The 27,737-nt window shown below is 41.9% G+C and overlaps 1 protein-coding gene across 1 annotated transcript in view; it reads right to left on the bottom strand.

Moving 5' to 3' along the window:
• Positions 1 to 27,737, bottom strand: part of ARSJ (arylsulfatase family member J) — a 35,313-nt gene that overhangs the window by 2,801 nt on the left and 4,775 nt on the right. The gene's annotated exons all lie outside the window — the stretch shown is intronic.

Genomic DNA, 27,737 nt, shown 5'->3' with positions numbered 1-27,737 from the left:
ATTTCCTGGTAGCTGTGGGCAATGTCAAAAGACCTCAGAGGCGACACGCTGCCTCTGAACTATTATTTGGGCACAACTGTCTTAAAGCCACCAGTCAAACTCCCAGACCTCCATGGCATCCCTTATGTCGATCCCAGCCCTGGGAAGCAGACCAAGCACTACAGCACCAACTCAGGACCAGCTCTCACAGCACGTGCAGTACTGAGCCCAAGGGCCTGACCTCTGCTCATCCATCATGCACTACGCCCATGGGCTATGACTTAGCATTTATTTCCTGAGTAACACCCTGGTCAAAACTCAAGGAAAGAGGCTTCTGAGTGATCACTCAAAAGGAAGTGACAATTCAAGCACTGCATCTCTTCTTCAGCAGTCATCTTCTGTCCTTGCCTCACTGCTGGGTGAAACATTTCCTTCCGTGAACTGAGATAGTCAAAATACCTACAAATACAGGAGCACGGGTATTTACAGGTACTCTGTTTTTCCTCCACAGAAAGCTTTCACATGTCTCCATTTAGCAATGATTATAGAAAATTATGTGGATAAATACAGTTTTTACAATGCCTCGTAACTCGCCAGCGGTAAACGCATCTACAGCATATAAAAATGCTGGACTTTGAGCATGTAAGAGCAGTATATTTAAAGGATGGGATAATAAATTCTGCAGTGCAGCACAGCCTATGTGTAAAGAATACATATGGCCTCCATATGATTAGAAAATAAACCCAGCATGGGCAGCTTTAAGTATCAAAAATCAAGGACAAATAGGTTTCCATCAGTTCAACACTAAAAAATAGAATGTAACAGCAGATTGTAAACCAAAGGCAACTTCTCCTTGAGTGTGAAAATAGATTAAATTCTCAGGCACAAACAGAACAGCCAGGTCCACCAATACTGCGAATCTTCCCCAAAACCACTTTTAATTCATTTCTGGTAGCAGGAGTTGGGACTTCCTGACACGTTCTGCTGGAGTTGCCAATCTGATTGGCCTCCTGAGCTATCTAGAAAATTAAAAACATTAGGCTCTGCCTGTCCATAAATAACTTAAATCCTGCTTTTATATGATGGCTTCCTGGCCAAGATCTTAGAAGGCGCCATAGCTGTCTTTAGTGGCTGGCAATCTGCAGGAATTGTGTAACTCCCACTTAATTCTTGAACTAATTTCCGTGGAACCAGAAGCTCTGGCCTAACTAATTCGTTGCAGAAGCTTTGGGTGTTGCACTGGACTAAACGTGCTGCAGAGCTGCTGCTTTGCTTTGCCTCTCTGGCCCCTTTTCAGAGCATTGTCTCTGGGACCAGTTTGGGGACCTGGAGCCCAGCCACCCAATTGTCCCCAAACTCACAGCTGGTGCCGACACAGGAGATACTGCAGTGGAGTTAAAGCACATTCTCAACATTAGGGCTTTCTGGCACCTACACTTTGCTTTTTTAAAAGAAATATCACGCACACACAAACACCCATGTCCTTCCCATGATTCAGCTGTAATATTCTTCTCTTAAAAACAGGTAAACTACCATCAGGAAACCATGCAGTTCAGTTCATTCCATGTTTGAGAGTCCTCAGGGAACTTTGTCCACAAGGCATTTCATTTCCTTCCCCTTCTCTTTCGTCCGCCTTGTTAAATCCTTTCAGTAAATTCCCATTTTTTGATCCAGCTGGAAAAGTCCTTGCCCCCACCCCGCTCTTTTAGTAAGGAGCTTCTGTTTTCTTAACACTGACATCCTCCCCGATCTTGAGATCAGCCCCTAATTCCAGTTGAGCAGTTTCTCCCCTGATAAGCTAATTTTGCTGGAAGTCAGGATTTTCTCTAAGGGGATGTTGTAGTGACACTTCTCCTCTACACAGAAGCTGAGCCTGGGGGGAACAGGCAACAGCATTTGTGACACATTGCAAACCAATTTGTCTCCTGACAACGCCTACACAGAAAGCATGATAGTCACACAAAGTTAATTCCCATAAAGAATTCCTAAACCACCACACGGATTCCCCAGCGAGGGCTTTTCAATTAGAGATCCAAGCATGAAATTCCTACACTGTTAATCTGGGAAATACTGAAGCAAAAACTATCAAGAGTTAGCCTCAGTCACACAGGCATTCAGCACTGCATCTTGTTTTAGTGGTGCCCTCAGTTCCTCAATCTGCTGGCAACAATGCACACGTAACATACAAATATAAATATATATGCACATATATTCTCTGCTGCTGCCTTCCTGCATGAGACTTCAGTGTGTTTCCCATATGTGTGTGTGTCTGTGTGCTATTTTTGGCACAGCTATGCTTCTGAATGTACCTATAGGCACACAGACAAATAGATATGCAATTTTTTATACTCACACATGCAAAAAGGGAGCTGCAAAATAATCAATTTGAAGTCAAAATATTTCAAGTGTAGAAATGCTTCAAGGAAATATCAACCTGATTATCAGAAGGTTTTTCACTACTACAAACATGGCTAAGATTTGTTCACTTTCTGTGCCACATGCCTTCCTAATTGATCCATTATGTGCCAATATTACTTTTTCAGTGAAAGTATTTCATTTTCAAAGGACTTGCAGAGCACTCATGGGAAAGCAAAGTAATCTGAGCAAAAGACAGTGATGATATGGAAGCAAATGGCATTAATAGCAACAGGAAAAGTGTCTCAACACAACTATTTTGAAACTGTATTTAGACTCTGCAAGAGGGAATAAAACTGAACAAGGCGAAACATAAAGGGAATAAGAGGCAGATGCTGATTTTGGGGAAGTTCCCTGGAAGATAAAGTCACAACCTCACAACTGCCATAAAATGTCTGTGAGATACATCCTCTAGATTTCATCACTTTCTACCACAAGTTTAGCTAATTCTTTAAAATAAATCGGTTGAATTTAATGCCAAACTCAAAAAGCAAGTTAGGGCTATGAATAGCCTGGAATTCATTATTACAATTCCAACACTAGCAACCAGTCAAATATAAGTAAATGCTGACGGGCCACAGAATCTAATTTCATCGGTTTTTAGGCTTCAACCTTTGTGGACACTATTTGTATACAGCTAATAAAGTGTTAATAGTCTTTATAAAGAGCAGGGGTTCAAGACTTGGGAATACTTTATATGCACGTGCCATGCTCTCCTTTCCCCCCCCCAAGTCTCCATTAGATACCTTGAAATCTGAAATCTGCTGACCGAGGAATGAAGTAAAACCTGTGCAAATTGTTCAGCTGATACGATGCACGTTGAAAATTAATTTCTCCTCGCTGTGTCTCAGTGCAGTTTCCACTCCTATTTTCATTTTGCTGGTGTGGTTGCTCAGATGTTTGCAGTAAAACCCCTGCCAGGGCAGCTGCTGATGGACACACTGCCCTGTTTATTTGTTTGCGGTGGAAACTTTAAAGCAACAGCCTCCCAAGAGGGAGCATCCTGATGACTTCATAGGTCCTCTGCCTCTTGGATGCCAAGAGGAATGTTTCAGAGGTTTCTTAAAATAAATAAATAAGCAAATAAATCCTCCATCCTGAGTGTGAGCTCACAATACCCCTTTCCAACAGGAGTTTTCTAGGGAGTGTTTTCCCGCTTAACTTCAGGGTGGGTTCTGCACTGAGGAAGAAGCTGGGATGTTTCTAATTGTGTAATGTGCCTGTACAACACTACTGATTTCAAGCTTTCACAATGTTCAAATACTGCATTAATTGTCTTCAAACTGAGATTCTTCTAAGGCTCACTGAAAACTAACAAAGAAGCTCAGCTGGAAGTTTCTAATTTCAATAGCTTTTGCTAGCACTGCTCTAGCTAGGGCATATGGAAAACGTATTTTTCTTATGCTTGCATAGCTCAGGATATGTTAAAAAAAAAATCTTAGTGTTTAAAATAATAAACTCTAGCCCAGCATTCAGAAAAGAATATTTTAAATAAAAAAAGGGCTCACTCTTGTCCACCTCAAAGCTGTTTTGGGCTCTGCAAGGTGCTTGTGAGGGAAGTAGAAGCTGTTGAGGAGCTCTTCTGCTTTCAGCCTTCGAACCAGGCTGGTGAAGAGCAGGGCAGAGGGATGCAAACCTCCTGATCATGGACATGTTGGACATGGATCGACATGGCAGGATCACAGGAAAATGATTCTGCATTAGAAATATCTGCCATAAAAACTAAATGTTTTACACGGAATATGCTAAGGATTTTAAAACTAAAACTAGAACAAAGCTGCTCAATGTTAAATGTATGCCAGAGAAATATAATTTTCTATATTTAATCTATCATTTAACTATATTTATCCCCTGGTTTGTAACGCTAAGATTTTGGGGAGAAGGCAGGTTATGGGAGTAGATGGATCAGAGAAGCAAATGCAATATTAAAGAATAAATGTAAACTCCAAACCTTCACAGACTTTCCCTGTGTCGTCTCACATAAATCAAACCCAAGGTGTTCACTCAGACATACACACACATTCATTTCATCCTCAGCTGTATTCCTTGAATTTTTATGGGCTTATAAATCAGAGTGGAAAAATATCCACTTCTAAACCGAGTATTTACAGAAAAACTCTAACTCAGGTTATTCACTGTTTTATCACTCTGGCAGTGCTATTGCAAACATGTCATTTGGAACGTTCTGCAGCTTGCCCTACCTTCAGGGGTTTGGGTAGTGGTGGTGGGTTTTTTTGGTATTTTTAAATCAGTTAAGGCTCTTCCATCAAATTCAGGACAAGAAAAATAAAGTAGCAATTTACTTGTGGACTAATAACGTCACCAGTTTTGCTCCAACGACCTTTTCCCAAGGACCTGGAGGAGCTGAGGTATCCTTGTTTAACCAGATGCCACTTGGATTTCCATGCATTAACTCAACCTCAAAATCATTTGGAAATTCTGATCTCTCACCAGCCCTGACATTTGGTCATTCAAATAAGGTCCTTACACCCCGATATCGCTTATTCTGCCAAAGGGATTTTTATCATCTGGCACCTGGAAATTCTTGGAAACTGGTAAACTGAGAGAGAAAATGTTGTTCTTCCTGGCTCTATATTCCAACCAGTTTTGCATCTCAAGGATATACACCAGCCCTCCTCTCTTTTGCCTTCCCAGCTCCTGTGGACACCAGTGGTACCCCAGGAGCGAGGCAGAGCTTGGTGAATAGCGGGAAAGAAACTGTTGTGTCCAGAGTTGTGAAATCTAAAGGAAAAATATGTGACCATGGGACCAAGCTGGGAGGGAAGAAGAACAGAAACTTCATCTGTGTGTCCCCGAGGTTACTCTCCCTGGTTCCAAGGGGTGTTCAGTGCCAGGAAAGAGAAAAATCATATAACGAAACTCAAGCGGAAGTTTCAACTTTGAATAACCCCGCAAATTAAGCTGCAATTAGTATTTTGATACGCTAACTCTGATTTTCTACAAAACATTATTAAACTGGCAGCTTATACGCTACCAACCTTTCCTGTCACCGAGGCAATTTATCTGCTGGAATGGGAGGACTCAAAGGATAAGGAGAATGTGGGAGCCAGCAGCAGCTGGAAGGCACATGTGGATGTGCAGCTATTGTTTTCTCTGCTCCCAGTTCTCTGCAGCTGTGGCAACAGAGCACAGCTTCCAGCTTTATCACTGGGTGTTACTCACTTAGAAACAGGGGGGTAAATGTGTGACTGCATAATCAGGATTGTGGTTTCGTGTCTACACGTGAGGGACACGCAAAGGAAACAATGTGATGAAACGCTTCACGTGCCAACTGCAAATCCAGACCTCGCCACCAAATTCTGGGCTCTCTGCAATGACAGATCCCGTGGGATATCACACCTAATCACCACGTTGCAAGGGAAAGAAATGCACTATCCCTGAAGCTGAGGAAAAGCTGCTGGGACAGGGGCACGGCGCAGCCTGGTTTGTAAAGGGCAGGCAGGGCAAACCTCAACCTGCCTCATTCTGCCTAAAAGAATACATTAACTGGTAATGATACAGGCATTTTTACATGACCAAAAAAACCCCAAACCCTGTCATGCACATGTGTGGAATATTTTTCAGCTGAAACTCCTAATTCTGTGACAGTTTTTAGGAAAATTATTTCTCCTTTCTCTACGAAGAATTTATTCAGCGACTGCACCCAAGGGACATGAAAGATATCCATTATAGGACTGCCTTTCATAGGAAGACATCTCTCATAAAAATGACATAGTCCTTGAGGTAGCAGCCAAACAGTTATTGTCTTATCTTATCCTTTAATTAAAGTACTCACTTTGGCCATTTAGTACCATTTCTGAATTAGTGCTGCCCTTATGTATTATTCATACATCCAGCACTTGGAGAGCCTGTATCAACCTAAACGCTGCAAAATGACCTTGAATTGACAACAAGGATGACTGAGGACAAAATGGTAAGATGTAAAAGACAGGTTAACAACTACCACATTGTGGGTTTATATGCCATCATTTGAGAGAGTTAATTGCTTTATAATTAAAGAACATTATGACATTGAGAAAGAGAGGATTATGCGGTGCTTCAGAGACACCTCAGGTGTTTTAGACACCTTCACCCAGCATCCAAACTTTGTGGCAGCTGTAACTTCTTATTAACCATTGAACAACTGCATAAACTCACCATTTCTGAGGGTGACATTGGAGAACGTCGTGGTTCCATGGCTTTATTGAGCTGAAGTGTATCATAGGCCATTAAGTCTCTTTTGAAATCTTATATTAGCCTTAAAGGCACCAATTTAAAATTAGAGATACGTTATTATTGCAAGAGTATGATAATCAAGTGGCAACAGCCACAATCCCTCTTTAGCATTTATAATATTCCTATTATCCTGCTCTGTGAGATGTCTCCAGCTCAGCTGTCTCCCAGAATCTATTACAGAACAGATTCTGGTCCCCTTAATCAATATGTAGCTATTTAAATAAAAGGATAATTCCATCAGTTTCAATTGAATACTCTTCTGGATAAATTTTTGCTCAGTGTCAAAATCAATTCTATTAATTAATTCTATGAATTAATGCATGAAACTCCTTTTCTAGCATGGAGGTTCATTGGGAATGCTGATTAATTAAGAAATACGCTTGGATTATTATTTCTGTTCATCTCAGCTTTGCTATTCCATTTGTTCTACTTATTGCAGCTTATCATATAGCATTATTGTAAAACATGTACATGTGCATCAACAGGAAATGATTATCTCTTCCTTCAACCCCTGTGTATCACACAGCAATCCAAGAGAGCAGGATACCCACTGGAGCACTGGGATAGAGCTTTGCCAAGAAAATCTGCAGCCCAGATAACACGAAGGACAACTTTATCCAGACTGATGAAAAAAATGCATTTTGACTTTTCAACAACATCTCTGGTTTTCTGGGCTGACATTTACTGGCACCAGCAGTGGCACTGAATCATCAGCAACAGGAATAACCTTGACTGGAAAGCGAGGGAGGGCTGGGAGCCAAGAGACACCGTCTCCCCCGTTCAGCAGAGTTTTTGGCCTGAGCATCCCAACTGACTTCCAATTCTTTCCTCCCTCTGACCCTTTGATATTAGTTTCTTAGCCTGTCGTGTGCTCACCCCTTCGAGCAGGGATGGCACTATGTCTGCTGCACAACACAGTTCAAAGTGGGCTTTTTAGTCCTGATAAAAAACGTGGGCAGGATGCAAAGGAGCCTCACCTTGATGCTAAAACCGGTTTGTAACTGGATTTGTTCAAACACAGTGCTTACAGGCACCTACTTATTTACAATGATTACCAGCAGTTAGGTGCTAATGCTGTCACATATTGCTGGCTACTGGATTTTCTTTTCTACTTCCCAATTCACCTGAGAAATATTGCATCCAAATCCCTCTTTCAGAACTGACCAGAACACGCAAGTCCATTTTTGATCAGACAAAAGCACTGTGTGCAGCTCCCAAAGAAATAACAGATTAAGGTAACGAAGTATTGTATTAACTCAGGCCCCAGACGACAGGTTCCTGATTGACAACATGGGGAAATGGAACATCTTTGTTTATTCACAGGGGAGATCCCACATGGCAATGAACTGCTTTCACTGCTACTATGTGAGTGGATGTAGGTGTGCTGTTGTAGCACAGGGAGAAGGAGTGGGGAGCAGTGTTTCAGGGCTGTCAGTCAGTTCTGTGACAATTTTTAACTACCACATCAGAGATATCACATCCTGTATAGTAAGGCATTAAAAAGGAAAGTAAAATGTCTGTATTCAAAGCATGATGTTCCTCTTGCTTCAGGGATTTTCTGTAAAGCAATAGAAGTATGAAGAGAAATAAAACCCATTCCCTGTGTATTCTTAAATGCTGAGGTTGTCAGTTTGTTTCTTTCTCAAAAGCTCCATATGTTGGAACTCAAAAGGAACAAAACACCTTCAGCTCTCTGCAACCCATGGTTGGAAAAGACCTTTAAGATCGAGTCCTGCCATTGACCTAATGATGCCAATTCCACATGAGTGTCACATCTACAAGTCTTTTAGATCCCTCAGGGGTGGTGACTTGAGCTTCAGGTGTTCCAGAGCTTGACAGCCCTTTTGGTGAAGAAATTTCCCCTAATATCCAACCTAAACCTCCCCTGGTGCAACCTGAGGCCTCTCCCTCTTGTCATGTCGCTAACGGCACTTCACGAAGCTCTGTGGGACCTCCTGGGGAGGTTTCTGCCCCTGCACCAAATGGGTTTGAGCTGCTATCTTTGCACCCTGCTCAAACTAGGCAAAGGCTGGGAGAAATGTAAGGCTGCTCTGTGGAGGAGGAGTGTGATGCAACTGGAAAAGCCTCCGTGTCACATTTGGTGGTTGTGAGATGCCGTGGCACGGGCACCATCCTGCTACACTTCTCCCTCGCCCTCAGCCTCCTACCCCACAGAAGGCACCAACTGGAGCTACCACAGGACAGAGGTTAAGAGCACAGCTGTTCCCAGGCCACCCTGCGATGAATAATAAAGTGATTTGGAGAAATGCTTCTTTATTTCCCTCCTAAATCCGGCTTAGCAAAACAAGTAGTGCTCTCTTGGATGTTGCTGCTGCACTCCCTAATCCCTCCTAACGACCAGTAATTTCTCATTTATATTGCTCCTCACTCACATCTTGCTCTACTGTTTGCACTGCAGGAGTGCCCAAAAGCCTAACAGGAACTGAGGCCACAGTGCAATATCCCTGGAAATAAAATGAAGCATAACAAAGGAGGGGAATGGAAACAGGTGCATTATCCTTGTTGGTCCAACAAAAATCTAGAAACCACATCTCTCACACGTCTAGCAATTATGTCTAAAAGCTGACAAAGCACACGTAAAATATTCGCTATAAAATGTTAATATATTAATGAAGCTGTGCCTTATTTAAGATGTTAGCAGGTGATTTTGATCCCAGGCAAAATACCACGGAAATGACTCACGTAATGGAGCGAGCTGGGTAAGAGTAAGTGAGGTGTAAACGGGACGCACGCAAAGTTTTGGCAGTGTGCATCCAATATATCCAACAATTAATTCCTAGTACATTTATGGGACCTACATACAGATGCCATCAGCATTAAATGCCTGCCCTGCCCTCTGTGGGGCTTTCTCCTCCCTGTCTGAAAACATTTATTTACTAGAGCGATATTAGTATCAAGTACCCTGTGATAAGTGATTTAAGGACAGATGCCCCCTTAAAGATGCAGATCACTCATTAAAAATTAAAAATAAAAGGTAGAAGTAGTGATTCTTTAGGAAACATTAGTTGTTCAGGAGAAAGGGAAACATATTTAGCATTTAGCAAAGTGTTTGTTTCATTAAATAGATGAAACAAGATTCCCTGAGAACATCCCTCTGTATGGATGGACCTTCCACACCTGCTTAAATTGGTTGGAGACAGAAGAGCTTTCTGGAATGGGATGGATTTAAACAACTGCCTGTTCTTGAACTGATGCTTAAGTGCATTTCCACAAGAATTTTAGAAGCCAGTCTATATTTTTTTCAGCTAAAGACACAAATAAGGATTCCCAAAAACATGTCCCTAAATTTCCATGAAATCAATACAAGTCACAGAAACTAACAAAAGGCCACTGAATCCCAAACTGCAATATGAAACTTCCTCTGAAAAAAAAAAAACCAACCCTGATGCTTCAAGATGAAAAGGGCATACTCTGTTTTCTCACAGGTGCCAAACCAAAATTACCATCATCACAGAAGAGCAGCTCCTACACATTTGCTCTCCACCCTCAGGGTTTCTGGTGGGAGTCAAGCATTATTTGGAAAAGACAACAGCGAGATCATAACCCACCTATTCTTCTGAAGGGCAATTATCTCTGTGAAATGTTACTCAATCAGTGGCAAGTACTTTCTGGCTCCCAAACCACTTATGTCCTGGCAGGATTGTGAAATTATGCATTTCAGTGGTTAATAATTGTGGCAATAACATCAAAATGAGGAAAATGCTGTGATGCCAAACAAAGAAGCATCATCGTTTAGAGTCTTATTATTTTCAGTGTCATCTGTGTGTGGGAAGGGAAGTTTGGGAATTGCGGGGATTGTAAAGGGAAAAGAGGGAAGGAGAAGAGATAAGAATCGGGCATGCTTCGCATCTGCCATGAACGAGAAGAATAAATATTTCTTCCCTCTTTAGGAGCCGGGAGGGTTAAAGGAGGAGAAAATCAGCAGCACAGCAGTTTGCTGATGTTGTGAAGCAGTGCCTGGGCTGTGACTGCACCACAGCCCGGAGCTGACGAGTGGTGACAACACCACAGAGCTGCCTGTGTTTGGGGGGACGGGAACACGGGATGGAACCACTGAATATCAACACCACATCTGCTCGGCTCCGTCTGCACGAGACTTCGCCGCTCCCTGCACAAATCTGGCTCCTCGGCACAGCCCTAACGGGTCACACAGGAGGGAAGGAGCCCAGAGGAAGCTGTGAACCCACCGGGGAGCCTGTCAGCTAACTCAGTAACAAACCCCTCCTCTCTAGTTTCCTATTAGCAACAGCACTGTGTAACTTGTTTGCACAGCTCTTCCCTTTCAGTCTGATAAATCAACGTCCCTGTGTGCAGTTTTAAGTCATGGCCAACTTTACAAACACTGTCAGAACACTGGCCTTACCCGGCATCACTTCCCCACAGGTCTCTCACAGGAGTGGGTGCACACTATAAAACACATTTTCAACTCGTTCTGCGAATGCGCCCCTGCAACTGAACCAGTTCTCCACTAACTGTCCCAGTTGGCCTGTTCAATACTCAGCACCTAATATACTTGGAATTCTGGTAATCTGGCTGCATGGCTGTAAAATTCCTCAACAGTCCATTGCATGGCCAGCTTTTCACGAGCAGTGCTCGATAAACTGCAGGGCCAACTTCTTTGCTTTTATTTGTGTTAAAGTCAAGCATGTGCTTCTCAAAGCCAGGCTTATGTACACGTGTTCAAAACCCAAACACAGGGGAGCTGACCAGGGAGTCAGCAACAGAATGGGAGAGCAGAGAAAGATCCATAAAGCCTCAGCTCGCATTCCTTGGGAGCCAAGAGTCTTGGGCTAAAAATGCATTTTGGCTCTGATTTGGGAAAATGAAGTTTCTCCCATCTTTCTCATGTAATGTATTTAACCAAGAGAGAAGCAGTACTGATGGTCACCTAGAGAAACTGCAGCCATCCCTCCTGGTAAGAATGGCAACTGTTGCCCTGTATTCAGAATAAAGGAGATATAGGAAGGGAAAGATGAAAAATCCACAAAACCCACGTTAGAATCAGAGGGGAACTTCATGATCTCATTAGGGCTTGATCCAGTTATTAACATCACCCAAAGCCTTAAAAGAAGCCTCTCATTATTTTTTGTACGTTTTCCTGTAGAAGTTTCAGTACATAATATTTTAGACACAGAGCCAGCAGTGGGTATTTTAAAACAAATAGATACTTATCTAAAAATCCAAATAAATTTGAAACCCATCCAATCTAGACATGACAAGAGCGTAAAGGACACCATAAAGGACAACATAATTTCCTCCCAGATTTCCAATGCTTGCAAGTTCCGATTTTTTTCTGCTTTTGGGGTGGTAGTGGTTTTGTTTGGAACGTCATTCCAACTTAAACCATCCAGTAAGTTTGCTGATGTTGCTTCCCTCCTCTCCCTTTTTCCCCTTGCAGATTGCATTATTACAGCCAAGAAGGAAATAAAAATCTTGTGGCAGACTAGTTTTCTGCACTTGGTCTCAGCGAGCATAGCTGGGACGTGATGCATCCGGGTAGGAACAATGGAATGGCAAAGAACGGAACCGCTGGATGCGGCAATGGCAGACGCCCCGGGAGAGCTGTGGAAAAGCCACGGCTGGACGCACTTTCTCTGCAAATATAGAAGTTTGGTTTAGTTGTGGGATGCGAGAGGAAGTTTTCTGCTGGTTCTTCATTTTTATTTTTTTTTTTGGTATGTTACATAAGCTCCCTTTCCACTTTATTTTTATAACAGCACGTAAATATTTTATGAGCTATGGGCCTTTGAACTGTGTTTCTCTGACCCATTGACTGATTCCCATTTGTGTCTCTGAAACTGTATCTCCTGTGCTGTGAGAAATGCATCCTCCTGGCCTGCCAGACAAACCCCAACAAAAACCCACAACAGTGATTCTGTTTGTTGCCAGTGCTACAAGTCAATAAATTTCTACTTAATATCGAGGTTGCCTGGAGACATTTGTATCCTGATATATTAAAAGCATAAAGTTCAAACAGCTTTGAATTCATTCTTTATATACTTTTTGTTAGCCACACCTAAACAAAATTAAAAAAAGGAATAAGAGTAACTCTTCTTTCAGTGAGGATTAATCAAAATCCCTGATTTTCACAGGAAAGTAAAACTAGGGCTGTGTAGGTATGGGTCTTATTGCATATCTGGAATTAGAGCTGCCAGTGATACCCAGGCTGTTCCAAGGCAATCCCAGGCTAACATTTGGTGCTTCCTAAAGTGCATAAGATTTTCTAGTATTATGGAAAAATAAGTATCTAATGTAAGGCCTTTAACCCAGCCCATGGAAGTATCCCAGTCCAACATAACTAAATAGCTCTGCACTAATGATGCTTTCTAGAATCCTCCAAACTTTTCCAGTTCAGGAAAAGTGTCTTTGTTGGTTTTTCTTTTTTTTTTTCCCCTTCACTTCTTCCCATCTGTCTTCATTCTCATTCCTGTGGGATGAAGGAAGAAACTCTAAGCCTGAAAATACAGCCAACTGCAATTCTAGGATCTAAGCTGGAAGGATTGGTTTGACAAGGAAATACCTACTTTTCTGCTGAGATTACCTGCATTCCCTGCACAGGGTCTGAAAGAGCTGTTCCAACTCTTTCCCAGTTGGACTCACAATTAAGACATTAGCTTCACTATGATTTAGAGCATGAACAAACCTCCTTTTTATTTCATTCGCTCCGGAAAAATCTCTCATCTCTATTCCTTCGGAGCACATAAATATCCTTTGCATCAGCTACATTTCAGGATTTTATGTGCTGGAATAAAAGCCTCTCTGGGTCACTGGTGTTCCTTACTGAAGCCATAGAATGGGTTGGGTTGGCAGGGACCTTAAAGCTCATCCAGTTCCAACTCCCTGCCATGGGCAGGGAACCTTCCACTAGACCAGGTTGCTCCAAGACCATCCATCCCTATTATTAGCCATATCAGGGTTTTAACACAACCCCTAATACAGCTGCAGATATTCTGCTGGTAAGAAACAGAATACTGGAGCCAACAAAATAAAAAGCTCTGTACTTTGCTCATGAACCTGTTTTTCTTTTGCTTTTCTTAGCTGAAAAAAATACTGGTTTTTTGCTGCCTTCTCTTGGGATGGGAAAAAAAAAAAAAGAAAATTCTCATTCTCTCCTTGAATCTGCAATTTCCAAGGTGTGTTACTGAGACAGGAAAATGAAACAAAACCATATGACAATGTTTAAGTGCCTGACTACTATGGAGCTCTTGATTAGCCTACAGATGGAAAAGATGGGTTTAAATTAGCTTGCTGAACAAATGGAATCACACAAAGCACAGTTTGCCTTTGCATAACCCCCCCAAATGCACAGAGACTCTGCCGTGCTCTCACCAGACAGAAGGATTTCTCCCACTCACTCCCTCAGGAGTGTGCTTATAGAATTCCACTTCTCCTTCAAAATCCTCCTCAGTTGTGCCCTTCAACTGCTTGTTTAAAAAGCATTAAAACTGCAGCCAGTTTACCTTCTTGAAGAGAAATCAAGCAAAAATATAAATAACCACCGTGCCTGCACACTGCAGTTTTCCATCCTGAAGCAAACTGGCAGCTCAAGCAGCAAAACACAGGTTCAGGAAAAGTGGAATTTCTCTACTGAGTCGCCTCAAACAATTATAGAATCACGTTCTCCCTGCCAGGAGGAGTTTTGCTCTGGGCTCTTGCTCCCCTGGCTTTGGTGTTATCATCCACCTACACAAATTAGGACGTGGTTTCTTTCTTTCCTCACTTTTTAAATCCCGAATTGATGAGGTGCAGACTCAGAGCGAGTGATATCAGCAAACACACACTGTGGGAACACTTGTTTCTTCAAAGGCTAATACTTGTGTGCCATAAATAGATTAAATTTCAGCAAAGGGAAGCAATCTGTTCTCTCCCTGTCATGTTTTCCAGCGTGGCAATCTCTACTTACCTAAGTGGACTGTCTGGGTTTATTGAGACTTATTTAACTAAGCTACTCATTTAAGAAAATCCACACTTTATCAAATTATAGCTTTAAGGGAATTACATGTTACGTTTAACAAGTTATTTCTGTTTTAATAAGTCATATCTTTTTCATTAACCGTGGGAAAAAGTGTAAGTGTATTAAGTAAAATTAAATTAAATTGTAAATAGGGGCTTCACTGGCTCCTAAATTTAGATTCATCTAGACAAGAAAACAAAGACATATCAGTGTAAAAATACACTAATTAAAAAACCCCCAAAAACCCAGAATCATGGGAATACAGAATGGTTTGGGTTAAAAGGGACCTTAAAGATCACACAGTTCCAACCCCCTGCCGTGGGCAGGGACACCATGGGAGTGTTGCATTCCTAGTTCCTGATGCTGACTGAGCATCCCTTGCTGGACAAAATGGGAAGGCAGAGGAGAACATGGAGCATGCTTTTGTTCCCACATGAGTTATATAGGTTGACACAGTGGGTTGACAGCCCTTGGCTGTCTTTGGCAAAAAGCAAAAAAAAAAAAAAAGTAATAAAAAACCCATAAAAGAACAAAATAAACCCCCCATAAAATAAATTTCTAAAATTGCATTTTTGAACTGCAAGAACCACTGAAATAAGTCTTTGTTTATGCTGAGTTACATTTACAGTAAACTTTTCTACAGTTCATTTCCAAGTCATCTCTTTCCTTTGCTAAGGTTTCCTAAAACAAATTATTGAGATTTATGATAGGAGGCCTGCAGTGCTCAGGCCATTTGCATAAAATACTTGACTATACTTTTAAAGGACGCGAAGTTAAATTTATGCTCTGTGTCTAGTTCATTTAAGACTCAGAAGTTGAATACTTTCCAATACAAAGTCACTACCCCAAGTCTGGACCCGCTGCAGACCTGGAATATTTCCATTGATCTGATGTTATTAATTACAAAGGCCAGCAGAGTTGGGTGCATTTGAGGTTTTGGGGCTGACTGCAACTAAAGCATTGTCGTTAAAGCCCAAACTGCTGAGAGATTTCTTTGAAAACTCTTTGTGCAGGGAAATCTTTTCAGTTTGGATGGAGGTACTGCAGGCAGACCGAGTTTCTGTGTGGCATTAGCAGCTGATAAGCCTCGAGCAGACGGTGGAGGGGAAACATTTTAATTCCATTCCTGCCTGGCCGGTGTTGTACCAGCACCAACTGTTTCAGACACTTCTGCAGCGTGGTAATGTTTGCAAGTGTTTTCCTTCAAAAATGGGCAGGATTTAATTCCAAGTACTCAGGACTGTTTTGACACAATTTATCAGCTGCTCCCAAACAGAGCCGGCTGGGACCACACTTGTTCCATTCGCCGAATTCAAAATTTCCCCCGTGCAAGCCAAGGGAATTAGGCTAGACAAGGGTGGGGGGTTTTGTACACTTTCGTTGTGTTTTGTTTTGTTTTTTTTAAGCCAAATACTCTGGCCATGCACACTGATTGCCAGAAGACTGAGAGTTCAAGTGAGACAGCAGATTTATTTTCCATAGAGGAATGCCTGAGCAACAGAGCTTACCCTCCCCAGTAATGTCAGTTTATAAGAAAAAACAGGCAATTTTTTTTATATAACCTTGATGTTTCACTCTAGCAAGGGAATTTTTTTCCTACCCTCTTCATCATAATCCCTGCTCTTTGAAGAGGAAGACAAGAAACTCTTAAGCACAACTAAGACCATGCATGGTTTGTTCCCAAAACCAAAATCCAATTCACTGATAACAAGTGACAATTCCATTTTCCTGGACATGATTCAAAAGCAAATAAAGGTCATATTTCAAATAAAACTCAGTATTAGCTACAGCAGAGGAAACACCTGGAGCGTGCCTGATTGGTCATCTCTAATCTTTAAAACCTAATGAGGCCCCAACAGTAATTTTGTGGGAATTGTCCTTGCTGTTAAACTTCAAAAGACCCAAAAGCTTCAAATGGTCTTTTAAGAAAACACCTTCATATGTCAATGTCCATTAAATCATGAAATTGGTCTTTCCTCAGCAGAGAAATGGAGGAATGAGAATTTTAAAGAGTGCAAGTGTACTTGTATTTTTGAACACAGAAGCTGCAATACAGACCAATTATTGTGATGAAACACACCCACGCAACTTCATCTTGAATGTCTGTGGAAACAAGGCTCAGCCCCACCTACAGAGAAATTACAACCTGTAAAAGACAAGCCCTTCCTTTCTCTCTATCAGAACGCCACAAACAAGATGGAAATCGGAGCAGCCTGGATTCCCAGCTTGTTCCAGCCTTGCCCCCTCCCAGCACAACACCACGGCTACAGAGGAGGTTCTGCCTGCTCCTTTGGGTCATTTCTCGCCTCGTTTCTCCACAGAAATATCCAAACAAATGAAGATGGAACAATTGACCCATTCTTATCTTTATTTAATACCTGCAGATGACATCCACTAACACTCCAGCTCCGCAGGATGCATTGACAACGGCACGGGCCATTTGACGTTGGAATGTCAAAACCCAGGATCATTATTTTGTTTGATGGCCCAGAAACACAGAGAAGGGAGGGCAGAAACACCTCAAACCCTAAGTCAAACCGAGACTCCAAAAGCCCAAAGCTGAAAAAGACAACACAAAAAAGACATAATTTACTGTGAGGGCGGGCAGGCCCTGGCACAGGTTGCCCAGAGGAGCTGTGGCTGCCCATCCCTGGAAGTGTCCAGGGTCAGGCTGGGCAGGGCTTGGAGCAACCTGGGATAGTGGACGGTGTCCCTGCCCATGGCAGGGGGTGGGACTGCACGGGCTTCAAACTCCCTTCCAACTAAAACCATTCCATGATATGCCTATGTAATTTCTTCAACTAATCCTGAAAATATATTTGGCAAATTCAAGTTGTAAGATGATGAGTTCAGAATAAATATATTTAAGCTACAGGATTTTTCGTTCTTAAAATACATCTGTGAGGAATTAGTAAAAGCAATTGGGTTAATTACATTTTTCGTGATTATTTTCATAGGGGTTATGAATGTATTTTTCAGGTGAAATTTATACAGGTTCAATTCCATTACTTGGTCAGACTGTGAATTTGCACTCGTTGAGCTGCTGCACTGTCTTTTGGAGAGCTGAAATCCAAAAGGAAATTGAATTACAGAAATAACCTGAACTAATAAACAGGAGGTCATTCACTTACAATAACCACAGAGTAGTGCTTTTGGGGAGCAATAATCAACGGCACAAACTTATTTTCTCACAGAAAAAAAGGTCTGGAGCTTACTGATAGTCCAGCCTGAGGATGAGTCAGCAGCAACTCAATGCTGGGGGAAAAAGCAGCATCTTACTGGGACCTGTACAAATGCTGGAGTCAAACATATGACATCCTGTTTAAAGCGTGGGAATTAAACAGCTGACAAAGGTCTTTCAGGTCTGTCAGAGGACAAGGAAATGCATTTGCTTCATATCCAGACATCCAGAGAGGGGACATGGCTCCACCTTGGCCGTTATCCTATTACGGATCAGTGCGGTTCGAGCGCGCTTCGGCCGGCGCTGCACCAGAACGTGGGTGTTCTCACAGGAACAGACCCAGAAGGATGATCAGCTCGGTTTCATTTTGCAGATCACAGCTGAGCTGGTAAAAATAGCACAAGACCTGTTGTTCTTGTGACATTTCCTACCCATCAGCAGCGGAAAAGCCTCAAAAACACTCTCTGATAAACAGATTTTCTGCTGAGGTAAATTCCTGCCAGTAAAGGAGATGATGTACTGCCTTCCAATTACTCAACCATGAAAATATTTTAGGAACTTTGGGATTTAGAAGAAAATATTGAAGGGGACTGGTCAAACTTTAACTGGAACACTGTGTCACTTTCCAATATAAAATAGGCCCAGATATAAAAAGTCCAGAGGAGAACATTGAGAGCCATCAGAGTTGTATAAACCAAGATCTGTGCAGAAAGATGGAAAGAACTGATCTCACTCAGGCTGGAGAAGGGAAAGGCAGAGATGTGATAATAGATGGACAGGAGATTTATCACCTTTTTGTAGCAAAGTTAGTTCTTCACTTGAAAACTGCCAAGAGATCAGAGGCTTAAACTGCAGCAAGAAAGATGGAATTTAGACAATTTGAAAGCTCTATAACCAAAATCATAACTAAGACCGCCTGGGCAAAGCGTGCAAATCTTTGTTGAAATTTTTTTAGGAACAAGTTATTATGACATATTTTAATAATACTTTTTAATGATTTCCTGAAGAAGGAGGGACTAGGCAATTTATTAAGATTTCTAAAATCACTGTTTTCTAGATCCAAAGCAGACACAAAGCAGCAAGTGCCAATTTGTTCCCCACACTCCCGCCTGGCCAGAAAGCAGCCAGCGACAGTTTAGGAGCCGTAAAGGGAACGGTGTGGAGAGCACCAGCCAGTCAGCCCAGCTGGGATTCTCTTCCCCACGGCCCTCTGTGCCGTGCACAGGAAGGACTGGATGCCCAGGGATCAGCTGAGACACCAGCCTGAGCAGCACAGTGGGTAATTTGTTCCCCCAGCACAAAGCCTCGCGCAGGAGCCGTCGCGGAGCCCGGGACGCCGCAGTCGGACAGGGAACATCTGCTTCCCCAAAAACACCTTGTTCCCATCTCAGCTGGCAAACCCCAGCGTAACAAACTTCCCTACACTGCTAGGACAAGCTGGCAGTAGCAGAGAACTACATTCCAGGGCTGGTAGTAAATCAGTGAAGCACCGTTTGGTTTGAATAAAGGGTGAGCTTGAAAGGAGAATAATCTCGCCTATACATCATATCACGTCGCATATCATATCCTGTCATATCTAATTAGGAATCCCTGAACTCTATCCAACTGCCTTGGCTTTGTTTTCTTTTCCAAACACTCTTAGGAGTAACGCAAACTTCGTAAAGTTCCTTCTTCTCCCTGTTAGTATCGCTTTTTCCCTTCCAGTTTTTAAATAAAATACTGATGGAAAGCTACAGGGTACAAATCAAGTATTTATTAGAAAATCTTCTTTGACAACAGGTTTTTAAACTGTCTTAAAATATTGTCAGAACTGTGAATGTAGTATTATCTATGAAACCCTGCAAAGTGTATTTTACTACTGTGATCAACCCTAATTAATCCAGCCTTAAAATGCACTGATAAGGCAAGTATAAATATTCTTTCCTTATAGATACAAAAGCTTTGTGCACACCAGTAACTGATTAACAGGAACATAAATTTTCATGGCATCTGAAAGATACATCAAGGCTGCTCAGCCAAAAATTACCTGAAGAATTAGAGAACTAAAGGACAGGGTGAGACAATTCTTTCTCGAGGAAAAGACTTGGTTTGGCTCTTCCTCTGCTTGATGCCAGAAGCAAGATAAAAGGAAAATGAAGAGAATGGATTTAGGTCTGGGCAGCCAAACTGATTGGCCTTGAAAGCAGAGAGAAGATTCTGAAAGGACATCCTGGTGGGCTGGTGTCCAGGAAGAGGTTTGGGAGGCTCCAAGGGTTTAAAACTAATTCTGGAATGACCTGAAAGGCTTGAATGTTTTCTGGGGATCATGTGAGAGAGGTCAAAGAGGCATTGTGAAGGATGGGAGGGAAGTGTTGCACAGAGAACCAGTATTACCAGGGATATAATAATTTCCAGTGGTTTTCCCAGAGAAGGACGGGACATTGTGGAAGGAACTGGCGACCGGGCCAAGTTAATAAATGGTCTCATCTTCTAAATCACAGGCCTACCTGCCTCTGACCCCAAACACATTTATTATGAAGATCAGTACTTTGTTGAGCAGCAGAAATGCCCCAAAAGCCTCCCCCTAAACTGAAAGGACATGAAATAATTTCATACACAAATGTGTCACTCTGATTTTTTCTTTTAAGATGTCTCAGGCTGCATCTTGTTTATTGAGAAAAACAAAGCAGAATAGCCCACCAACTTCATTTTACCTTACCTAAGCTGAATCACCACGGATAATGGTAGCAAAATACATGCTTTTGCTCCTGAAGTGAGAGGGTATGACTCAGTCACAAAGCTGAGTAACAAGAGTAATCTTGACATTACAGCTTTTCAGATTCAAAAGCACTTTAAAGACTCAAAAAGAAAAGCTACATCTACACATATATATAAAAAAAAAAGCCATTAAATCAGTTTACTGGTGAAGACAATGCAGTGTGGGAGATAACAGCTGGAATTCAGGCTGTTAAACTCCAGTGCACTTCCAGGTCACGTTTGGTAGGAGTAGGCAGAGCACCAAAAGGATGCTGAAGGAGCTCACTTGGCTCCTGGGATCAACATGGATCAGAGCCTTGAGGTCAGAACAGAAGACATTAAATACACTACTGAGCCACATGTTCCCAGTGGGAAAGAGCCAGTGTTTCATATGACAGAGATATCGTGTGCCATTAGGAAAGCTCAGAGCAAGCAGAAGCATTTCTACAGCCAGATGAAGCACTCCCAAATTTCAAATGGATACAGAAACGTGGAAACAGAAGCTGGTAAGAATGGAGAGGGCCATGAGCCAAGCACCAACACTCCAAACACTTTATTTTTTGCCTAGAGTACTTCTTCAAGGGGAGAAACAACACTGAAGTAAGTTGTTCCTTCCTTCCCCCCTCCACCAGGAATTTTATTGTTGCACATCAGAACCATAAAATAAGTTAAGATTTAAGACTTAAGCAGAATGCAGATCAGAATTGTCTTGGAGTGATGGTGGTAAAGTACATACTTTCAGCTTTAAGAGAAATCAGCCAGAAAACTAGAAGAGCTTCCTCTGAAGGCTCCTGAAAACAGGCCCATGGAACACTTAAGGAAGGGGCTGCTATTATGCTGTGGTCATTAACAAACTCACTAATTACATCACTTGGCCCTTAAAAAGAAAGAAAATTTCAATATTAAATATAAAGAAGTTCATGAAACAGGTTTCTTTACTGAAATTCACGATCTGGTACAGTTAGGGAATTCCCTAATAGTCAAGATTCCAATTTCTTGAATACTTGGCAATAATTTTTCATTTCCAGGAGGAAACAAACAATAAGAGAGAGTTTATAAAGTCAGCACATCCCTGCTGTGTAATATAAGTTGGCAGGAATTCAGGAAGCTCCAGGGGTCCCCTGGAACCCGGTTTTCTATGACTTTATCAACTGTGATACATGACAACTGAAACTAAGTAGATAAAATGTGATGGTAAGTATTGTTTTGACAAAGTTTATTGGATTCAGAGAGGCACAATTTGCGAGGCACCAGTGTGTCTATTAAAGTATATTTAGTCTAAAGATACTACACAGCTTCTCCCTACCCTGAGACTAATTTTCTCCACTCCCTCCAGCTTCACATTTTCCTCAAATTATAGCGTTTCTTCATATTCGTAATTTTCTCCCTCTTCAAAACAGAAGGGAACTCATTTCTCATGAGAGCTTATTGTCACAGAACTTGCCTCCACAGCAGTACCTTGGTACCCACTTGTGTTCTATAAATGCTAAGAAAAATTACATAATGCTATCTCATAATGGTGCAAAATTCTCTTTCAGGGAAGAAATGTTTTAAAATGCATAAATGAAGATAAAAGCAGGGTGAACGGGAAAACGGACACGAGAGATTTATCTAGAAAACAGCTAATATTCTGATAAATGGATGTATTGGAATTAAAAAGTGCTCCAAAAAGCTGAATTAATATTTCAATTAAAAAAAAAAAAAACCACAAAAAAAGTAAAAAGGAAAACTAAAGTAAAAGCCAGAGTAATGTAGTTAGAATGTTGCATTTACACGACATTGAGAAAGCTGCCGTGGCACAAATGTCCTCACATTTATCAGGTGTTTAAGTGCAAGCAAAGTAAGGAATCAGTTTCTATATAGGAATTTTCTGCCCCAATGTTGAAAAGAAACACTGTGGGGCTGCAACATACCTATAATATTAATAATGTCTACTTTAATGCTTATCTAATACAGTCTCTGCAGACATGCATTTAGGAAGATAATTTTGTATTTGAAGCGTACTAAAATGTATATAATTATCCCAGATTTGTTTTCCAGCTCTGGCAACATCCTGTCCCTCCAACCTAGAGCTTGCTAACACGTTGATAAGAGCCTGAATTAATAAGCAGGTGATAGCTGACACCACTAATTAACATATTACAGCTGCAGTTGAGCTAGAACAGTGAAACATGCTTAATTTCCTTCTTATTATGAGCCAGCAGGTACAAAGAAGTTCCCTATTTAAAATTTTTCGACTTCATCACAGACCACAAAGCCATTTTAGTCCAACCTCAATGGTTAAAACACCTTTTATATTAATCCTTTAAATTTGTTACCCATTAGGCTTGTCTCGGTTTCTTTCTGAACTCTTCATCTTTCACTCCAGCCTCCCCATTTACATTGAATTCACCAGCCAGGTGTTTTAAGTAAGAAAACCAATAAATTGGGCAGCTTTGATAAAAAGACTACTCATACAGAGAAAGCAAACACATCCTACACAGATCACTCACACAGGAACAATGTTCCTTTGCCTTGTGCTGTTTATATTAATGGAATAAAGGAAGGCTGGTGAAATTACCCCCTTCATTCTGAACCAGACGTTCTAGAACTGAGCAAACTCACTCCAACACAGAAAATCTGACTAGGAATCAAGGCAAAACAAAGCAACAAGTGCAGGGAAAATAAGAAATCTCACGGATTGATTTAAAACCCAAGGTGCAGAAAACTCAAACCCAGAAGTCAGATACACAAAAATTATGAAAACAACCCCCTGGGTCTGGTATTATCACCCACAAAAGTATCATAGAAAGAAAGTAGACAGATTATTCCCTTCTTCTAACCTTTAGGTCATAAATACGGAAAATCTTCCTGTGAAATGTATAGCATTTAAATGAAAAACATTAATTTAATTTGTTCCATTTAATTTGGTTTAAATGAAGGCGAAGCCCATCTTTTTCTTGCCCGTTTTATTTTCAGACACCCATCTCAGTTTCCCCATCTTGATTCACTTACAGGGCCTCACGAAGGAAGAGCAACAGTGAAAAGGGAGAGTTGAATAGCAGTCCAGAGCTACCACTCGTCCAAATATTCAAATTATTGTTACAGGCAGCAAGGTGCACCAAGTACAAAACAAACATATTAGGAACAATGCTGAACGAACTAAATTCCTTAATTATTTTAAGCCTAACTTTTCCACGGAATATAATTTCTCTTTTACAGTTTAAAACCCACAACAAAACCAAACCACGGGATAAAAGTCTGTACCTTAAACTCCTCAGAGTTCATTTACAATCACAGATTTTCTAAATTTATTTCCAAATGCTGCTTTAACTTCCTGCACTGTGTATAACTTGGACACGGAAAACCAAAAGTCAGGTTCCCCAACAGAGTTAGTTTTAGGTGTCAGCTCACGCTGTGGTTGTCCTATGCAATGGATCTAAACCATCAAACAAGGTTCTTAAACGCTGCCAGAAAGTGATGCAAGAAAAAGTTACCACAACCTGTGCTACACTTTGCTACTTTCACCACCTTGTATTTGTTTGCAAGGAGTTTCCTTTCCAGCTCTCTCCTCCACGTGCTCCTTTGCACATTAATAATTACAGTGATGTGGACGGACTTCTCACAGAGCAGCTCACTACCTGGACCTAATTTTCTGTTGGATGCGAGCACAGAGGCAGAATAAAACAAGGAAAGGAAGTTCTTGCATCTGATTATTTGTTCTCTGTGCATGCAGCACGTAGATGTATGTATGGACAGTGTCATCCTAAGTGAAAGACAGAAGATGAACATGGAAAAAGATACCTCAACATCTTTGGCAGCAGTCCCACCCACGGTCCTGAAAGAAGTCAGCAGAAATAAACAATGACATACTGCAAGAGTTATGAGGCCTGGGGGAGGAAATCTTGAAAAATTCCAGAGAAAAGAGGATATGGAAAACAGGAATTTCTAGAAGAAAACTAAAGCACAACTTTCACACGGTGCTTTCTCCGAGTGAACGCTGAAATCACCCCCAGCATTTAACACTCCTTCATGCACACTGTCCCTCAGAATGCCCTCTGTAGTTAATCTGCACTTCAAATGAGCCACAGATGGATCCGAGCTGGAAGAGACACCATCCAGTCCAACCCTTTTCCCCAAGACAGATCCAACTACATTATGTCATTCCTGACATATTTGTCTTGCCTGTTCTTACTGACTGCTGATGAGGAAACAGCAATTTCCCAAATCCGGCTATTCCAGTGTTTCACAACCTTTAGGCTTGCAAGTTTTCCCTGTTATCTAACGTGGAGTTTTCCCTACTCCAGAAAGCCCCTCATTTCTGGTGCCACCCATCACGACACTGCACACACAGCTTTTAAAATACTGGAGATTTACCCTGTGCCTTCTCATTATTCTCTTCTTTAGACTAAACAACTCCATTTCTTCTGATCTTTACCCCACAGTTATCTCCCCGAGATATCAGATCACCCTTCTCTGGACACTCTCCAACGTTGCTCTTGGAGAATGATGCCCAAGTTTGGGCATAAGTGCTCCAGCTGTGGAGCAGAAGGGCTGCCTCACAAACCCACCAGGCTCCCCCGTTCTCACAAACTCATCTGATGTTTGCCTTTTTTGTAGCTGCGTGACATGTTGACCTCATATTCAGTGCATGATTCACTACAATTCCAGCTACTTTCCTAAAGAAACGCTGTGTAAGGAGGTGCTCACCATCCTCAGCTTGTAAAGGTTCAGCAGAGTATCTTCTGTTTATCACTGCTGGCTTTAACTCTGCTTTTTTTCCCAGGCTGTTTCTCCAATTTGCCAAGATGATGTTTGATATCAGCACGGTCCCTTCATGCTGGCAGGCCCTCCCACATTTCTGGTGCATTTAATCCGAACGTTTTACTTCATCATCCCGGTTCTTAATGGAAACACTGATCAGAGTTAAACTCGGGACCAATGACTGCCAGGACTCTTTACTCCAGAGCAGATAAAGTATCAGATCACCTCCAGGTACCTGGGGCTGATATTGTGCAGCCCTCATATTTCCCTAACTGCAGAAGAGGGAATACGTATAATGGAGTGTTACATACATTTCCCAGCATCCCGTCAAGGCTCCGAGACCCTTCATTCCAGCTCGGAGCACAGCAGGTAACTTCCCAGTCACGCACCACGGTGCTGGATCCTTCCCAGAGCAACGGCAGGTTGGACCACTGTGCACCCAGGAGGCAGGGGAAGAGGAGGCTAACCAAGAACTCTGATCCCCCAGAGTAACACACAGAATTATTTATACTAAATTAACGCTCAGATTATGCTTACTGATTGTACAATCTGTCTGCTTCGGACGAGCAAATTCTCCATATCTCGATTTTTTCAGGGGAAAAAAGGATTTATTTCCCCAGACTTTCAACATTTCCTCAACACCTTCCGTCTCCACATTCCAGCCATTGTGCAAAGCTCGTTCCTGAGATTCGTGTAGGGCTTCCATGACTCATAAAAGGGAGTTCAGATTCCTCAGTGCCCTGGAACTCCAGCTGTCCATTGGTCCCTACAGAGAGTGATCCCTATTCCTGAGGAACCTTCCTGTGGCCCACAGGGATTCCAGTGCCTGTAATTGTCCTAAGGTTACATGTCTGATGGTCAGCAGAAAACCGGGAGCTTAGAGGAGAAAGGAGGTGTCTGCTGCCTACAAAATGCCAAAACCATTTATGGCATATTATATCTAGATTCTTTCTTATCAGTCAGGGTTAATTCTCAAATTCCTTTGCTAAATTAAGTACTGCTCCAGCAAATACCACTGCACTGCATAATGCCCTCTGTGGAATTGGGGTACCTACCCCAACAGATGTTCATCATAGTCTTTGTCTCACAGGAATACTTGTCCTGTTGGTTGTAAACCTACAGAATTTCTTAAAACTGCCTCACTATGCTTCAATAATTCTTCACTTAAAAAGGAAGTGGCTCTCTGTGTGGGTATCCTTGGGTATCTATCCCCTCCCTTTTCCCAGCAGGGAGAACTTGAAGATTTGAAGTCTCAGGCATTATTTTTATGTTCTTCTATGTAAATGACAGTAACATAAACAATGGAAATGTGTTTATTTTTTCACTTCTTTCATGGATGAGCTCAAAGGTAGTCTTAGAGTTAAGTTGTGTTCTGCTTAAATTTAGTTTTTGAGGCATACCTGTTACTTACAAGGGGAAAACCACCACAAAAAATACTGTATCACACAAAACAATTCCTCTGGAGGACAATTTATGTTCCATCATACCCTCTGGGAGAAATAAAAAAAGAAAAAAAGCCAAACATGCCTAGAGCCTTTCTACAAATAATCAGAGGTCAGTAACCTCCTGAGTACACACAGGCCACTGCCCTGCTGAAACCAGCACAAGGGATGAGAAGGCGAACAGAGGGAAGAAGAAGTGATCGGGATGACAAGTTCACCCACTGTGGTCCAGCACAGACAGGAAAAGGAGCTAATTCTGCCTCTTCCTTTTAGCATGTCACTCCCAGCCTCCTTCCCTGTGCTCATTCACACACAGGACAATCACCAAAGGAAGAGTCTCTTTACCTACACAAGCCTCAGAGGAACCGCCTGGAGACCTAACAGCACTTGTCCTGGATTAGAAGTTTCCAAGTCCCAGCATTTTAAATAAGGTACCTCTACTGAGAAAGCACTAAAAGCAGTTATCACAAGCATTTATCTTCAGCCAGAATGGAAACAGTATTCTCTGAGTCTGCCTTGTGAATACCCTCCCCAGCCTATTAACCCCTCGCCAATCCCTCCCTGATTTCTCAGTCATGCGAGGCAGTTCTTTCTCTCTGCCGCTCCTTTTTCCCTGGAGTAGAACGACATAAAAAAACCCCAAAACGCTCTAAGGGTTTTAGAACAGCAGACTACGAAAATAAAACCCAAGTATAAGCAAATTTCTTTTTTCCTATAAAAGGTTCCAAACCCAAAGCAGGCAGATTTGCAGAACCATTTCCGCCTGGCGAGCCGATGGAAAGAACGGGGTTCCTCAGAACTCGCTTACCTTTTACCATATTTAGAGAAGGAGCAAAATAGTTAAACTGACTGACTGCTACTCTTGACTTTCATTCTTTTTCGTGTTTAGACAACCTCTGCAGCCTCCAAGAGCCAGAACAGCACCCTGGTTCCCCTGGAACCCGGTCATCCCATCGCTCCAGCTGCTGCGTGAGTCATTCCAGTGCAGCATGACATTCCCTTTGTAAAGCGCTGGTTCCCAAACCACGCT

Source organism: Manacus vitellinus, unplaced genomic scaffold, assembly GCF_001715985.3.
Source record: "Manacus vitellinus isolate BGI_N305 unplaced genomic scaffold, ASM171598v3 scaffold_69_pilon, whole genome shotgun sequence".
NCBI classification, from domain to species: Eukaryota; Metazoa; Chordata; class Aves; order Passeriformes; family Pipridae; genus Manacus; species Manacus vitellinus.
This window is presented reverse-complemented; position numbering and strand designations above follow the sequence as displayed.